The sequence below is a fragment of the Ranitomeya variabilis genome, chromosome 7 (assembly GCF_051348905.1).
Source record: "Ranitomeya variabilis isolate aRanVar5 chromosome 7, aRanVar5.hap1, whole genome shotgun sequence".
In the NCBI taxonomy this organism is placed as follows: domain Eukaryota; kingdom Metazoa; phylum Chordata; class Amphibia; order Anura; family Dendrobatidae; genus Ranitomeya; species Ranitomeya variabilis.
Genome location: NC_135238.1, coordinates 150718131 through 150731901, shown reverse-complemented (window position 1 = coordinate 150731901; position 13771 = coordinate 150718131). Strand labels below are relative to the sequence as shown.

At 44.6% G+C, this 13771-nt stretch overlaps 1 protein-coding gene across 3 annotated transcripts in view; it reads left to right on the top strand.

Annotated features, from left to right (window-relative positions):
• The first annotated feature begins 30 nt into the window (after positions 1 to 30).
• Positions 31 to 13771, top strand: part of HYCC2 (hyccin PI4KA lipid kinase complex subunit 2) — a 99945-nt gene continuing 86204 nt past the window's right edge. For 2 of the 3 annotated variants that reach the window (XM_077272041.1, XM_077272040.1), the window contains exons 1-2: positions 109 to 242; positions 4077 to 4118. The gene's annotated coding sequence lies outside the window, so the exon portion shown is untranslated. Of the gene's footprint in view, positions 243 to 4076; positions 4119 to 13771 lie in introns of all 3 variants that reach the window. The other variant, XM_077272039.1, reaches the window with a different exon arrangement.

Here is a 13771-nt window from a genome sequence, read left to right as displayed (position 1 = left end):
TTACGAAAGACAGACAGCCAATCAGCGCGCACATCTCCAGAGCGAGGCTCGGAACGCAAACAGCTGTTCTAATCTTCCTCGATGACGTGGGCGCCAGCTAGCACACCAATCAGGGCGGCTGTTGCTTGTGGAGCGGAGCTGTCCTATGGCAGGTGGCGTTGGTGCTTTCCTGCGGCTTGTCAGGAAGAAGAGCAGGAGGGGAGACATGACCGGGGCTCCGGGAGAGGAGGCGGCGGAGTGAGGTAACCGGAGACTGGCGCGCTGTAATGCCGCTGCTGTCAGGAACCCGAGCAATGATTTCTAGCTGAGGGAAGGTTGTTTGTGGAGATGCAGAGTCTCCTTGTACGTACGGACGGGACGCTCTGCAGCACGCGTGCACTGACATCCACTGCTGAGCATGGAGCATCTGTACGGAGAGTCGTGTAATAAGTGCAAGATGTCACCAGGACAGGGGGTCACCGGGGAGTGATGTCACCAGCACAGGGGTCATCAGGGAGCGATGTCACCAGGACAGGGGGTCACCAGGGAGTGATGTCACCAGCACAGGGGTCATCAGGACAGGGGGTCACCAGGGAGTGATGTCACCAGCATAGGGGTCATCAGGGAGCGATGTCAGCAGGGAGTGATGTCACCATAACAGGGGTCATCAGGGAGCGATGTCACCAGGACAGGGGGTCACCAGGGAGTGATGTCACCAGCACAGGGGTCATCAGGACAGGGGGTCACCAGGGAGTGATGTCACCAGCACAGGGGTCATCAGGACAGGGGGTCACCAGGGAGTGATGTCACCAGCACAGGGGTCACCAGGGAGCGATGTCACCAGGACAGGGGGTCACCGGGGAGCGATGTCAGCGGGACGGGGTCACCGGGGAGCGATGTCAGCGGGACAGGGGGTCACCGGGGAGCGATGTCAGCGGGACAGGGGGTCACCGGGGAGCGATGTCAGCGGGACAGGGGGTCACCGGGGAGCGATGTCAGCGGGACAGGGGGTCACCGGGGAGCGATGTCAGCGGGACAGGGGTCATCGGGGAGCGATGTCAGCGGGACAGGGGTCATCGGGGAGCGATGTCAGCGGGACAGGGGTCATCGGGGAGCGATGTCAGCGGGACAGGGGTCATCAGGGAGCGATGTCAGCAGGACAGGGGTCATCGGGGAGCGATGTCAGCAGGTAAGGGGGGGGAAAGGTCATCAGACCCTGATGCCACCAGTAAAGGTCTCATCATGCTATGGGTGATGTGTCTGAGGATGTAGATACTGTGTGGCTGCATACAGGTCGTTATATACCGGTCATTGCGCACTGTGTGTTATAGAATGAACATGGTGAGCCAGGAGAAGAGCAAATCTCCTTTATTTCGTGTGTGCATCTTAAAAAAACAAAACATAAAATCCTCAATCACTTACACTCCCCAACCAAATAATACATTTTGAAGGGCAGTTCATTGTTTGAGATGCATAGTCTGGTTGGGGAGCACAGATGACTGACACTTTTTAATGCGGCACACATGAAATAATGATGTGCATTTGACCTGTCGGTGTGCTGGATCACTGTATTCACTCTATGGAGGAGGTTACTCGCTGCGGTTGGCTGGATACACAAGTGCAGTGGTGAGGGAGCTGATCACACCGGTTCATGGTGCCCGGGCCTCTGTGTGTCAATTACATATTAATGATACATAGCCTGATTGATACTTATGTTACATCTGCGCTGTAGTTAGAGGATCACTTTTCACAAAATGTTAGGGGCTGAGTCGCGGTATTTTGGGACCTGAAAAGAAGCCGTAGTCTGAGACCCCTCCAGAGGCTGTGCCTTGTATTGGGCATAGCGCGGTCTCCTCTCTGGAGCGGGCAGGCATAGACTTCTGACGTCATTCCTCAGCATCTGCTCACTTGCTCTATTCTTCAGCACTTGGGTATATGTGATTTTATTATTCTCTACATGTCAATCTGTGCTCTATATCCACATGTCAGAAATGAAAACTTTTGTCTATGGTAACTGCAAATCCACCTAATAGGGGCTGTCTGAGATTAGAGAAACATGGCTGCTTTCTTCCAAAAACTGTTCCACACCTACCCACAGGTTGTAGTACTGCAGCTCAGCACTAAGTCACTTCAGTGGACCAGACGTGCGATATCAGACACAACCATCCCATGGACGGGTGCAGCAAGGCTATTGGAAGAAAACAGCAAAGATTTACTTTTTGTAGGAAACTCTTTTTATGTCTGACTATATAAAAAAAAAAAACTGAGGGAGGCGGGAAAACGGCAGTAAGAAGTCTTATATTTGTCCTCTTAAGCATGACTGCCAAACAATTCCTCAGTGTAGTGTGTGCATGGAACCTGAAAGAGGGGGTCATGGTGGCATATGGGCATTATAGAAGGGGGTCCTCCTTTCTTTGGCAGAGAGCCTCTGTGTATTCTGGCAGTCTCCAGCCATCCTTATGTAAGCTGGGCGATTCATCTAAATAATTGCCATGTAATACAGTGCGGTAGTGCCTGGCTGGTCACAGCATCGCCCAGCAGCATCCGCTGGTTGCTGAGAGTAGGACTGCGAGGGATCAGCTGATGGGCCCAGGCCCTTTGATCAGACACCTCTTTAAAGTATAATCTGCAGGTAGCAACATACAGAGCAGGTAAAGTGGGCGATCCTATTCAGTGATTGACAGCCTTTGTGTAAGTGTACTTGCAGAGAGAGCTGTCAGTCACAGATTAGGACCGCCCACTTGACTTATACGCCTAGAATGAGCAGAAATTGTAATGAAAATGTGATGGTAACAAATGTTGGAAACCAGGTTCACTATGGATGCTTTGAAGATAGCGCAGAGATCCACAGAGGGCCAGAAGGACAACTCTTATGTTTCTTTCATTGATAATCTTCAATAAAACGAAGCATTTCTGGGTCCCAGGGATCATTTATCACGTAGCACTGTAATAAAGGAGCCCTGGACCCCGGAATGCTTTATAATAGACTGGATTGCATTTTCAATGTCACAGGTTTGCATGAAAGGGACGCTGTCAGCACACGATGACTGTTCAAACTAAGTACAGGCGCTTGGTGTTTCATGTTGGGACCGATCACATACATTCACCTTCCCACCTGCTTGTTTCTCCTCTGTCTCCATCCCTTCTTCTTTGACTGACAGCTATGGCTTCATAGAGCCGCAGAAGGGAGGAGATAGGTGGAAACCAAGCAGATGGGAAGGTGTTTATAAATGATTGACCCCATAAAGCATCAAGCTGCTGTACTTGGTTTGAGCAGTCATTCTGTGCTGCCAATCCCTTTAAGAGGGAACCTGTCAGTCAATCGTCTTGTCCAATCCATGGGCAGCATGAATCACAGCCTGGCTGCCTGATTGCAGCCAGGTATATTTTCCTCTGAAACACTCAAACATTTAATAGAAATCCTAGTCTCCGATTTATCAATGTGTTTTCTCCAGATTTCTGCTGTAAAATACTTTTAAAAATTGCAAAACCTTTTGCATGACTTTTGTCCTGGCTAGATCAGTCAGTGGGCAGGACTTATCTGGCTAGGCGCACGTCATTGATAAGATGCACCTATTTTATTAAGTGCCGTGCACCGCTTAATGAATTGGGCACATCTGACACCAACGAGTCCATCAGTAATTGTGGTGTGCACAATGCCAGTCTTAATGAATTGGGCCTATAGTTTAACGATCCATTGGGGCTATAGAAAGGGAAGACTAGTCCAGCACTGCCCCTGGCCGACTTCTCCACTCACCACTCTAGGTGATTGACAGTTCTCCTGTATGTGTGCATGGGAAAAGACCTGTCAGTCATCTAAAGCCAAGCAGCGACAGGGTTACTTCACTGAAAACGATGTTTTATCTGAAGCACTGGTGCATTCTATACCTAGCTGCAGCCAGCGACTGATCGTTCCCCCATGGTTTGGGCAACATGTATTGACTTACAAGTTCTACATGATTCCATAGAAAGAGCCTCATAATGCTCCACTGCCCACCGAGGTTCACAACTGGACAATGCTGGAAATAAACCTGATTATGTGCAATGAAGTTTTCCTAATAAAGTAAATAACTTGTATCCATTGTATCTTTCACCAGATGCTGTGACCGCCCACAATGTTCCACAGTTTACACTGAAAAGTGAGTTGTCGCTCTTTAACTTTCACTTAAATGTTTTGTTGTTGTCACCAGTTTGTGTATTCTCAGCTCTGGAGATATTATAATTATTTCTATATATATTATATTTATTCCATGGTGCTGTCACAAGAAGGGGTTACATCCAAAAGATACTCAGTCAGTGGGAGTATTGGTGTGATTGTGGACAGTCCTTGGCTTTAGAGAAGACATTTCTGCTTCTGCCTTGCTTGGATCTAGCACTCAGCAGTTCTGATGGCAGAAGTCTCGATAGTTCATAGAACATGTAGGGTTCAGGGCACATCTTTATCGCCAGGACACAGGCCCGTCTGGTAAAAGAGAAAACATCTTACATTCCTGCGTAAATATGTAGTCTCCAATTATCTGGCTACAGCAGAGAGGTATCAGACAGCGCCACATCTGTGCACAGGTTGTGTTCGGTATTGCAGTCTAGTCCCATGCATTTTATTAGCTCTGAGCTGCAACAGAGCTAAAAGATAGTTGTGAGGCTCTACAGAAGAAGTGGATATTTTGGTGTTTCTTTTTATCCTCTCTTGCAAAGAAGATTATTTAGAAGTGAAAACCTATGTTACCAGTTTGTCTCTGGCACAAAAGGCTGATAGCAAAACTGAGCAATGCTGATATATTGGTGAATAAAGTAAAAATACTAGCCAAACTGTGCTGGAAACAATCCATATTCACCTCTCTTTAAACACCCATTAGAAGCCTCGTTCTTAAGGATTTCTTCAATTTAATTGCATGTATTTAACTTTTGCAGTTGGGTCTCCTGAAAATAGTTTGCACCATTTGGCTTTTACAGGCTCTTTGTTTTCCTAGAAATTGCTGAATGCAAAATGAACGAACTGAGAATCTGTCAGTAAGCTTCTTCAGACTGAGAGTTTCTAACTCCTTTATCTGTTTTTCTGAGCTACTGACAGTTATGACCACATCATAGTTTAGCTCAATTTCAATATAGTCTGTGGTCATGAACACAGAAGAGCTCAGAAAAACAGGCAAAAGCGTCACAAAACTCTCACAACTTACTGACCGTTTCTCAGTTAACTCCTTCTGTAGTCAGCAATTTCTAGGTGAAAAAACCCAGTAAAGACCAAATGGTGCAAAAATTTGAATGAGATCCAAGAGCGAAAATTATTTATAGCCCCAAATATGTAAAGAAAAAAAAACCCCTAAGGGTTCCGTCCCTTAACACTGTATTCTCCGTTTCTAGATATTGGAGCAGTATAGCTAACAGTAGTGCATTGTGGATGGGGATCATTGTCGCTATTAGTAGGATGTGTTTTCTGGGGGTCAGTGTAATGGCTGGATCATCGGGTTGTAGGTAGATGATGCCATCGCTCTCACTGGGCATTGTAGCACACCGTGAGATAATGGTGCTGCCAGTGCACTCGGTTGTCCTCCCGGCCACATGGGGAGCAGTCAGGTGTCCATTGCTGCTGTGACTGCACCCTGTTTTTGTGATATGTCATGACAGTCCCGTCCTTGTGTACGGGTAGTCCCTGATCCCATTGTGCAGGTCCTGTAATAACCTGGTAGCCGCACTTCCTACCTTCAGTATTGTGTCTGGTTATGGATACGACGGCCTTGGCGATGATCCTGTCATACTGATGCAGGTAGAAATGTCAGCTGCACTTAGGTTTATTGCTCGGGGCATTTCTGCTCTCATCTGTGAATGAGCGGTGTGACTGCTTCCTTGTGACGCGCAGGAACATTCAATATATCAGTTTGTTTAAGGCAGGCTGGCATGTTTGTAGATCCTCCCATGGCACACATCCAGCATTGCCATGAGCGGACATCTCCAGAGCGCTGCTGAACAAGGCTTGCTTTCATGTGCTCTCACCGCTCAGCTTCGCTTTCCTATATGGTGGTGAGATTTCTAGGAAGCCGGCACTGTTATGTATAGTCTGTGATGTCCAGGTATTCAGACTGATGGAGTTTGTGTCCCCAGGACCATTCCCCCGCTGTACCCATCCACTGCTCGGGTATTAATGGGTTACATCCTGTGATGCTCTGTATACTGCTGACTGCATAATGAGCTAACTAAGAATCCTTCAGTAAGCTTGTTTTCAGAGTGTGAGCACATGACGTCTTTTGCAGGTGGGCAAACCCACCAAGCTTTCCAAGAGGAAGACGCTTCAGGAAATGGCAACTTTTTTTAATCTTTTGTGGTTTCTAGAACTTTTTTTTCCCCAGAGGTGTTTTCTTTATATGTTTATCCAGCTTTTTTTGGTGTCTTTTTGTGTTTTAATTTTCCAGGTGTTGTTTTTAACTGCAGTCAACAATAGAGAAACCATTATCGCTCCGGGAGCCACATCCTGACTAGACTTGTCCAGCATCTGTCAATACACTCGCATTGAGGCCACGCACATCTAGTCAGCATGTGACCGCATGTATGCAAATTGCGTACACTCCCGGCGCCGGTGTCTGAGAACCCTCACAGCACGCAGTGCCCTTGTTGTGGAGATTCACAAGTCTGCAGTCACACACAGTAACTGCAGACTTGTAGCCTGAGGCCGGACAACACCTTTAAAGGATGCGCAAACTACTGAGCGTATGAAGAGCAAGTCGTTTTTACACAGAAATGCATGTGTTCCTCCTTTTCAACATTTAGCGCCTATTCAGGCAAAATTTAGAGCATTTTCTACCTGAAAGACGTTGTTTGCACATATCCTTAGAGAGTAGATAACTTTTCAGACATCTGAGCTCCTCCTTGCTGATTTATTGTCACAATGTTCAGCTCAACTTTCAAGCGGAGAAGAGCAAAGATGAGTTATGAACTCATCCATTAAAATGAGCTCACTGACGGATTCTCAGCTACCTCATACTCTGCAGTGAACAATAGACGATGCAAGACTGAGGCTATAGAAGGCAACGTTTTTAATGGAAGACGATTGCCTAAAATACATGCATCTAAGTAAGAAAAAAAGCTCTTGAAGGTGTTCATATCTTTTTGTGACTTCTTAACCCAACAAGGCAAATATCTTTTGTATTATTATTATTTTAATGTATATATTGTGTAGACATCAGAATAGCACCCCGTTGGTCCACGGGTTGTGTCTGGTATTGCATCCCCATTCAAGAGATTGGATATGATCTGTTTTGTCAAATACGGCCAATAAATACAAATAAGGGCTTGTGCAGACGGCCGTATTATCGGTCTACGTGAGATCTGATAAAACATCTTACTCAGACCAATGTTAGTCTATGGGGTCATTCACACAGAGACAACAAGGAAAAAATCTCTGCCTGCCAAGTTTGATCTGATATTCGCATGGCACTTGTCCATACAAGTTAAAGAGTGCATAGAAATCATCGAGCTGCACTCAGATAACATCTGAGTGCAGTCCTATTTCCTTGCAATGACACAATGGAGAAGATGGAGAACTGTTGTTCTTCATCTCAGTGTGCTTCTCTCATCCGTGAGAATCTGATCACACTAAATTGACACTCGGATCAAATGCTGATCAGAGTTTAATTTGCATAATCGGCCTGATTCTCTCAGATGATGGAATCTACAGACATCAGCACAAGCCCTTACTCTGTTCTTAGGATACAACAGAATCTTTTTTCTAATCCTGGATGACCTGTTTTTGTAACAGATTCCTTTAAAAGTGGTGGGGTCCTTTGATATTTGCAGTGGAGATTCCCTTTTGGCTTTCCTATAAAGTGGGACAGACATAAAAGTGTAGGTGTTGTTGGGGAACAGAAAGCAGGAGATCTCTATGTTATACAGGTCCTTCTCAAAAAATTAGCATATAGTGTTAAATTTCATTATTTACCATAATGTAATGATTACAATTAAACTTTCATATATTATAGATTCATTATCCACCAACTGAAATTTGTCAGGTCTTTTATTGTTTTAATACTGATGATTTTGGCATACAACTCCTGATAACCCAAAAAACCTGTCTCAATAAATTAGCATATTTCACCCGTCCAATCAAATAAAAGTGTTTTTTAATACCAAACAAAAAAACCATCAAATAATAATGTTCAGTTATGCACTCAATACTTGGTCGGGAATCCTTTGGCAGAAATGACTGCTTCAATGCGGCGTGGCATGGAGGCAATCAGCCTGTGACACTGCTGAGATGTTATGGAGGCCCAGGATGCTTCAATAGCGGCCTTAAGCTCATCCAGAGTGTTGGGTCTTGCGTCTCTCAACTTTCTCTTCACAATATCCCACAGATTCTCTATGGGGTTCAGGTCAGGAGAGTTGGCAGGCCAATTGAGCACAGTAATACCATGGTCAGTAAACCATTTACCAGTGGTTTTGGCACTGTGAGCAGGTGCCAGGTCGTGCTGAAAAATGAAATCTTCATCTCCATAAAGCATTTCAGCCGATGGAAGCATGAAGTGCTCCAAAATCTCCTGATAGCTAGCTGCATTGACCCTGCCCTTGATGAAACACAGTGGACCAACACCAGCAGCTGACATGGCACCCCACACCATCACTGACTGTGGGTACTTGACACTGGACTTCAGGCATTTTGGCATTTCCTTCTCCCCAGTCTTCCTCCAGACTCTGGCACCTTGATTTCCGAATGACATGCAAAATTTGCTTTCATCAGAAAAAAGTACTTGGGACCACTTAGCAACAGTCCAGTGCTGCTTCTCTGTAGCCCAGGTCAGGCGCTTCTGCCGCTGTTTATGGTTCAAAAGTGGCTTTACCTGGGGAATGCGGCACCTGTAGCCCATTTCCTGCACACGCCTGTGCACGGTGGCTCTGGATGTTTCCACACCAGACTCAGTCCACTGCTTCCTCAGGTTCCCCAAGGTCTGGAATCGGTCCTTCTTCACAATCTTCCTCAGGGTCCGGTCACCTCTTCTCGTTGTACAGCGTTTTCTGCCACATTGTTTCCTTCCAACAGACTTACCATTGAGGTGCCTTGATACAGCACTCTGGGAACAGCCTATTTGTTGAGAAATTTCTTTCTGGGTCTTACCCTCTTGCTTGAGGGTGTCAATGATGGCCTTCTTGACATCTGTCAGGTCGCTAGTCTTACCCATGATGGGGGTTTTGAGTAATGAACCAGGCAGGGAGTTTTTAAAAGCCTCAGGTATCTTTTGCATGTGTTTAGAGTTAATTAGTTGATTCAGAAGATTAGGGTAATAGGTCGTTTAGAGAACCTTTTCTTGATATGCTAATTTATTGAGACAGGTTTTTTGGGTTATCAGGAGTTGTATGCCAAAATCATCAGTATTCAAACAATAAAAGACCTGACAAATTTCAGTTGGTGGATAATGAATCTATAATATATGAAAGTTTAATTGTAATCATTACATTATGGTAAATAATGAAATTTAACACTATATGCTAATTTTTTGAGAAGGACCTGTATATGTCTTTCTTCTACTATTTGGCTATTGTGACATGTACAGTATGTTTTAATACCTGCAACCTAAAGAAAAACGAAACGGCACTCAGTGGACTTCTGGCCATAAATCAGCAGAGAGGAGCTCAGAAAAGGCAGGCAAGAGTCTCAAGTTTCCTGTTAGTTTATGTGCACACTGCGTCTTTTTGACGCCAGCATACCTGCATAGCCTTTGAAGCGGAAGATGCTTTGGGGAAACTCCAGCATCTTCTATCACATCTTTTTGTTTGTTTTTGCCGCCATCATGTTTTTGTTTTTTTTTTACTTTTAAATTCTTTATATGAGGTAGTGGCAGTTCGCTCTGCACAGTTGTGCTGCAGAGTGAACTGTCAATCAACGTTCTGGGGCGTGCTTACATGTCCCGCTCACAGTATAGTGAGCGATGATTGCATCCACTCTGTGCATGCCACAGGACTGAATGCTGACAGTTGAAGCTGCGGGGCACCATTGTAACATTATTTACCTGCAGATTAACCCTATACCTGCAGGTAAATGGCGTTTAACGTCAAAGAGCACTTATAAGCCTGTAAAAGTAAAATCTTTAATGAAACACAATTGCAAAATGATTTTCACTCCAAAATACAAGTATTTGAACAAAAAATAAATACCGTAAATGTCCTAAAAGGTGGACGACCCCTTTAGCTTAGATTACAGCAAGCAATAGACAGTGCAACACAGAGGCTATAGAAGGCAAACGGTGCGAACATTGTAGTGAAACCGATTTGTATGCAGGAAATGTAAACTAAAAATGTGTCCACAGCCATTACATCCTACATGTGAAGGTGGCTATCGAGGTTTAATTTCTATTGTAGATTTTCAGGTGAGGGGTGTACACCATAAATATGCATGTAGTCCGCTATAGCATTTCCTTATTTTAGCCATGGAAGGGGGGAAAAATGTAATTTTCTTAATTTGAACATTGTGAGTTTTTTATTTTCATTACTTACATTTTAAGTCCTTAAGCTAAAATATTTGCGTATTTCCCCCTTTTTAGAGAATAAAAAATGATTTTCCATTTAAATATACAGTAGCTGCCCATTGTGTAAGCAGAAGTGGCCTGATATGGTGTCTTGGGGTTTTATTCTTCCCAGACCTCTGTGCAATGTTATCAGCAGTCGCACCTTGCAATCTTTCCAGACAGGTTTAGGTTTCAGTCGTTTGTGGTGGGAGGTGACGGCACAGCGGCGGTGATAAATGAAGCCACAGAGTAAGAATATATGGAGCGCTCACAAGGGTTCTTGGACTCCGGCCACATTTCTGCAGCGTGTTCATGTTCATCGCCCTGAACCATTATTGATCGTTGTCATTGTGAAACAAGCTGGGTTCGGCGCTGGATCCCCAGGCGGACTCACATTTATTTAGTGTAGATGTCATTTATATGTTTTCTGATATAGAACTGTGAAATACTGCAATGTTTTGTGCCTAAACCCTTGGGAGCGATGGAGTGACGATCGAGCAGGCATAAATAATATTCTCTCTTACGGCATGCACCGAGTACGGGCACAGTGCACACGGATCAGGGTATTTGTGCATCGCTGTTAATGCAGTTCCATAAAATGTGACCATTCACAAGACTGTTCCTTTAAAGGGTCATTCAAGAAATGACAAATGAATGGCTTTCTCTGGCCAATCCATCGACGGTGTTTGGAGTGGGGGGCCGCACCTGTGCACCTCTTGGGAGGATTAAGAGGGAGTTTGAGTAATCAATGGGGGTCTCTGGACCTGGACCCCAACAAATATCAATCGCTTGCATTTAAAAGGACCGTAAACTGTTTTTTTTGTTTTAAGTGTTAAGTTGGCTTATTTCCTCTTTAATCTCCCAGTGGTTCACATGATCTCCTCTTAGTTGCTTTGTTAGTTCTTAATCACTATTTTTCTCCCATGTAAAATGACATCTATACTCGCCTCTTCTGTCGGTGCCTGGTCTCCCAGGGCTCTTGTGACATTGGCTGCAGAGCTTGCGTGACATATCAATCAGCAGCTGCTTACCTCTCACTTTCTTTGGACAAAACTGACAAATGGAGGCGGTCAGAGCAGCAGCAGCCCTCATGTCTTCTGGATGTGAGAGGGAAGCGGCCGCTGACTGGCTGCAGCGCTTGCATGGCACCAATGACACGTGAGCTCTAGGAGACCAGGCACCGACATCCCTGGAATGGCGCCCGCACTGGGGTGAGTATAGCTGCTATTATTTTACATGGGTTAGTGATTAAGAGTTGTCAGAGTAGTGGACTACCCTTTTTAAACGAAACGAGCCACTTTGTGGATTTATTTCTTCTCTTAAATGTTTGTATTTATTGGACTTAAAAGGAAAAAATATGTTTTTTGCGTTTCATTGAAGAAAATCGCCCAAATGATGTCCATATCCTTTTGTTGGGATTATCCACAATAAAGAAAAAAAATCATAAAATAATAAACTGTGTGTTTTATATAATAAAAACCCAACAGCTCTACACATCGTCAATAATCTACCGCTGTTTTATTTTTTATTGTATTTTAAAGAATTGGCTGGTTTTTTTTTTTTCTGAAATGGACAATTCTGCCCAAGTGAAATGAGGGATAATCAGTTGTCGCCATGAGCATTGCTATTTAAGGAAGTGGCAGAACACATTTTTCTTCAGTGAAATAATAGCTATTGATCTTCCTTGAGTTGGGATTGAAGAGCACTTCATTGTGAAAGGTTAAGGTACCGTCACACTAAGCGACGCTGCAGCGATATAGACAACGATCCGATCGCTGCAGCGTCGCTGTTTAGGTCGCTGTAGAGATGTCAAACACAGCAGCTCCAGAACGATGCAGGAGCGATCCTGTGACGTAACGGTGACTCACTTATCGTTCTCACAGGTCGTTAGCTCCATGTTTAACATTGCTGGCATCGTTGCTTTTACTGTCAAACACGACGATACACGCCGACCTGACGACCAAATAAAGTTCTGGACTTCTAGCTCCGACCAGCGATATCACAGCAGGATCCTGATCGCTGCTGCGTGTCAAACTAAACGATATCGCTAGCGAGGACGCTGCAACGTCACGGATCGCTAGCGATATCGTTATAAAGTCGTTTAGTGTGACGGTACCTTTACAGTCCTCATTATCTAATTACTATAGATTGAGATCCACCAAGTAGGTATTTCGTCTTTTGTGCCTTTGCTGGAGGAATCCAGGTTTGCTGCAATGTCTAGTAAGGATCTGAGGCAATGATGTAGTCTAAGGATAACATTTCAGTGTTCCGGCTTTTGATGCCACAGCCCGAAATTATGAACATGGATTAAAAAACTCCACTGAAAAAAAAAATGTATGAACAATACCCTTAGCTTCTCTCTGCTATTTTTGCAGTGTGATTTTGCCCACATTGGTATCCAGGTAGAATGCAGTGGTTGTATGCCTCTTACATCCATGTTCTTTGCTGTGATTTTGTCTCTGTAGCATGGGGGCTTAGCATTCAGCATTAGAAGGCCTGTATACTAAGTCAGCATTTGACTGAGCCGAGCTTCAGCAGTTCTTGCCAATTCTTCCATTTTCATAATACAAAAGATGAGATAATACGTGGCGTGTATTAATCACTGCAGATATTGTCTGGTGCTGATACATTCTGTCTCCTCTTCAGTTATATTTATATTCCAAATAATATGACCAAGTAAAGCCGCAGTCATGGCCGCAGGAAGCAATTACCAGCTTTTACTGCAATGAATGGGTTTGGGGCGGATTCCACCATTAATAAGCTGATCAGAGAGTATTTTGCTGTTGGGTTCTGCAGAGATCTACAGTCAGTTGCAGTTTGCCTGCAGTGCCTCAACAGGGGAAATGAAGTATTGCAGAGGTCCCACTGTGATCCCTAGGGTGCCAGTATAATATAGGGATGTGTCAGTACTTCTGTCTGTAAAGTGCTCTTTGGGGTCACTTTCCTATCTAGCTAAAAGTTGAGAATCTACTTGCAGAATGTTTGAAGATGGAATTTATGACGCAGACAACCCTATTAATATTTCCTTGGTGTTCTGCATGTCTTGTAACTTTTGGAATCCTTCCAGTAACATAATGTATTAAATAGATTACTACAAATCGTGTTACAGGATTCAGTCCTGCATCCAGGTCAGTGATTTGTGGGGGTCAGAGGGGAGCCCTGTGAGCTGCCTTTAACATGATGGCCTCCCTGGCTCTGCTTTTGATTTGCCGGACTGGCGTGACATCACCTGTGCATCACACTTTAACAACGATGTCACGTTAGGCTGGCCAATCAAAAGACGGGAAGTGGCGGCTACCAGGGCT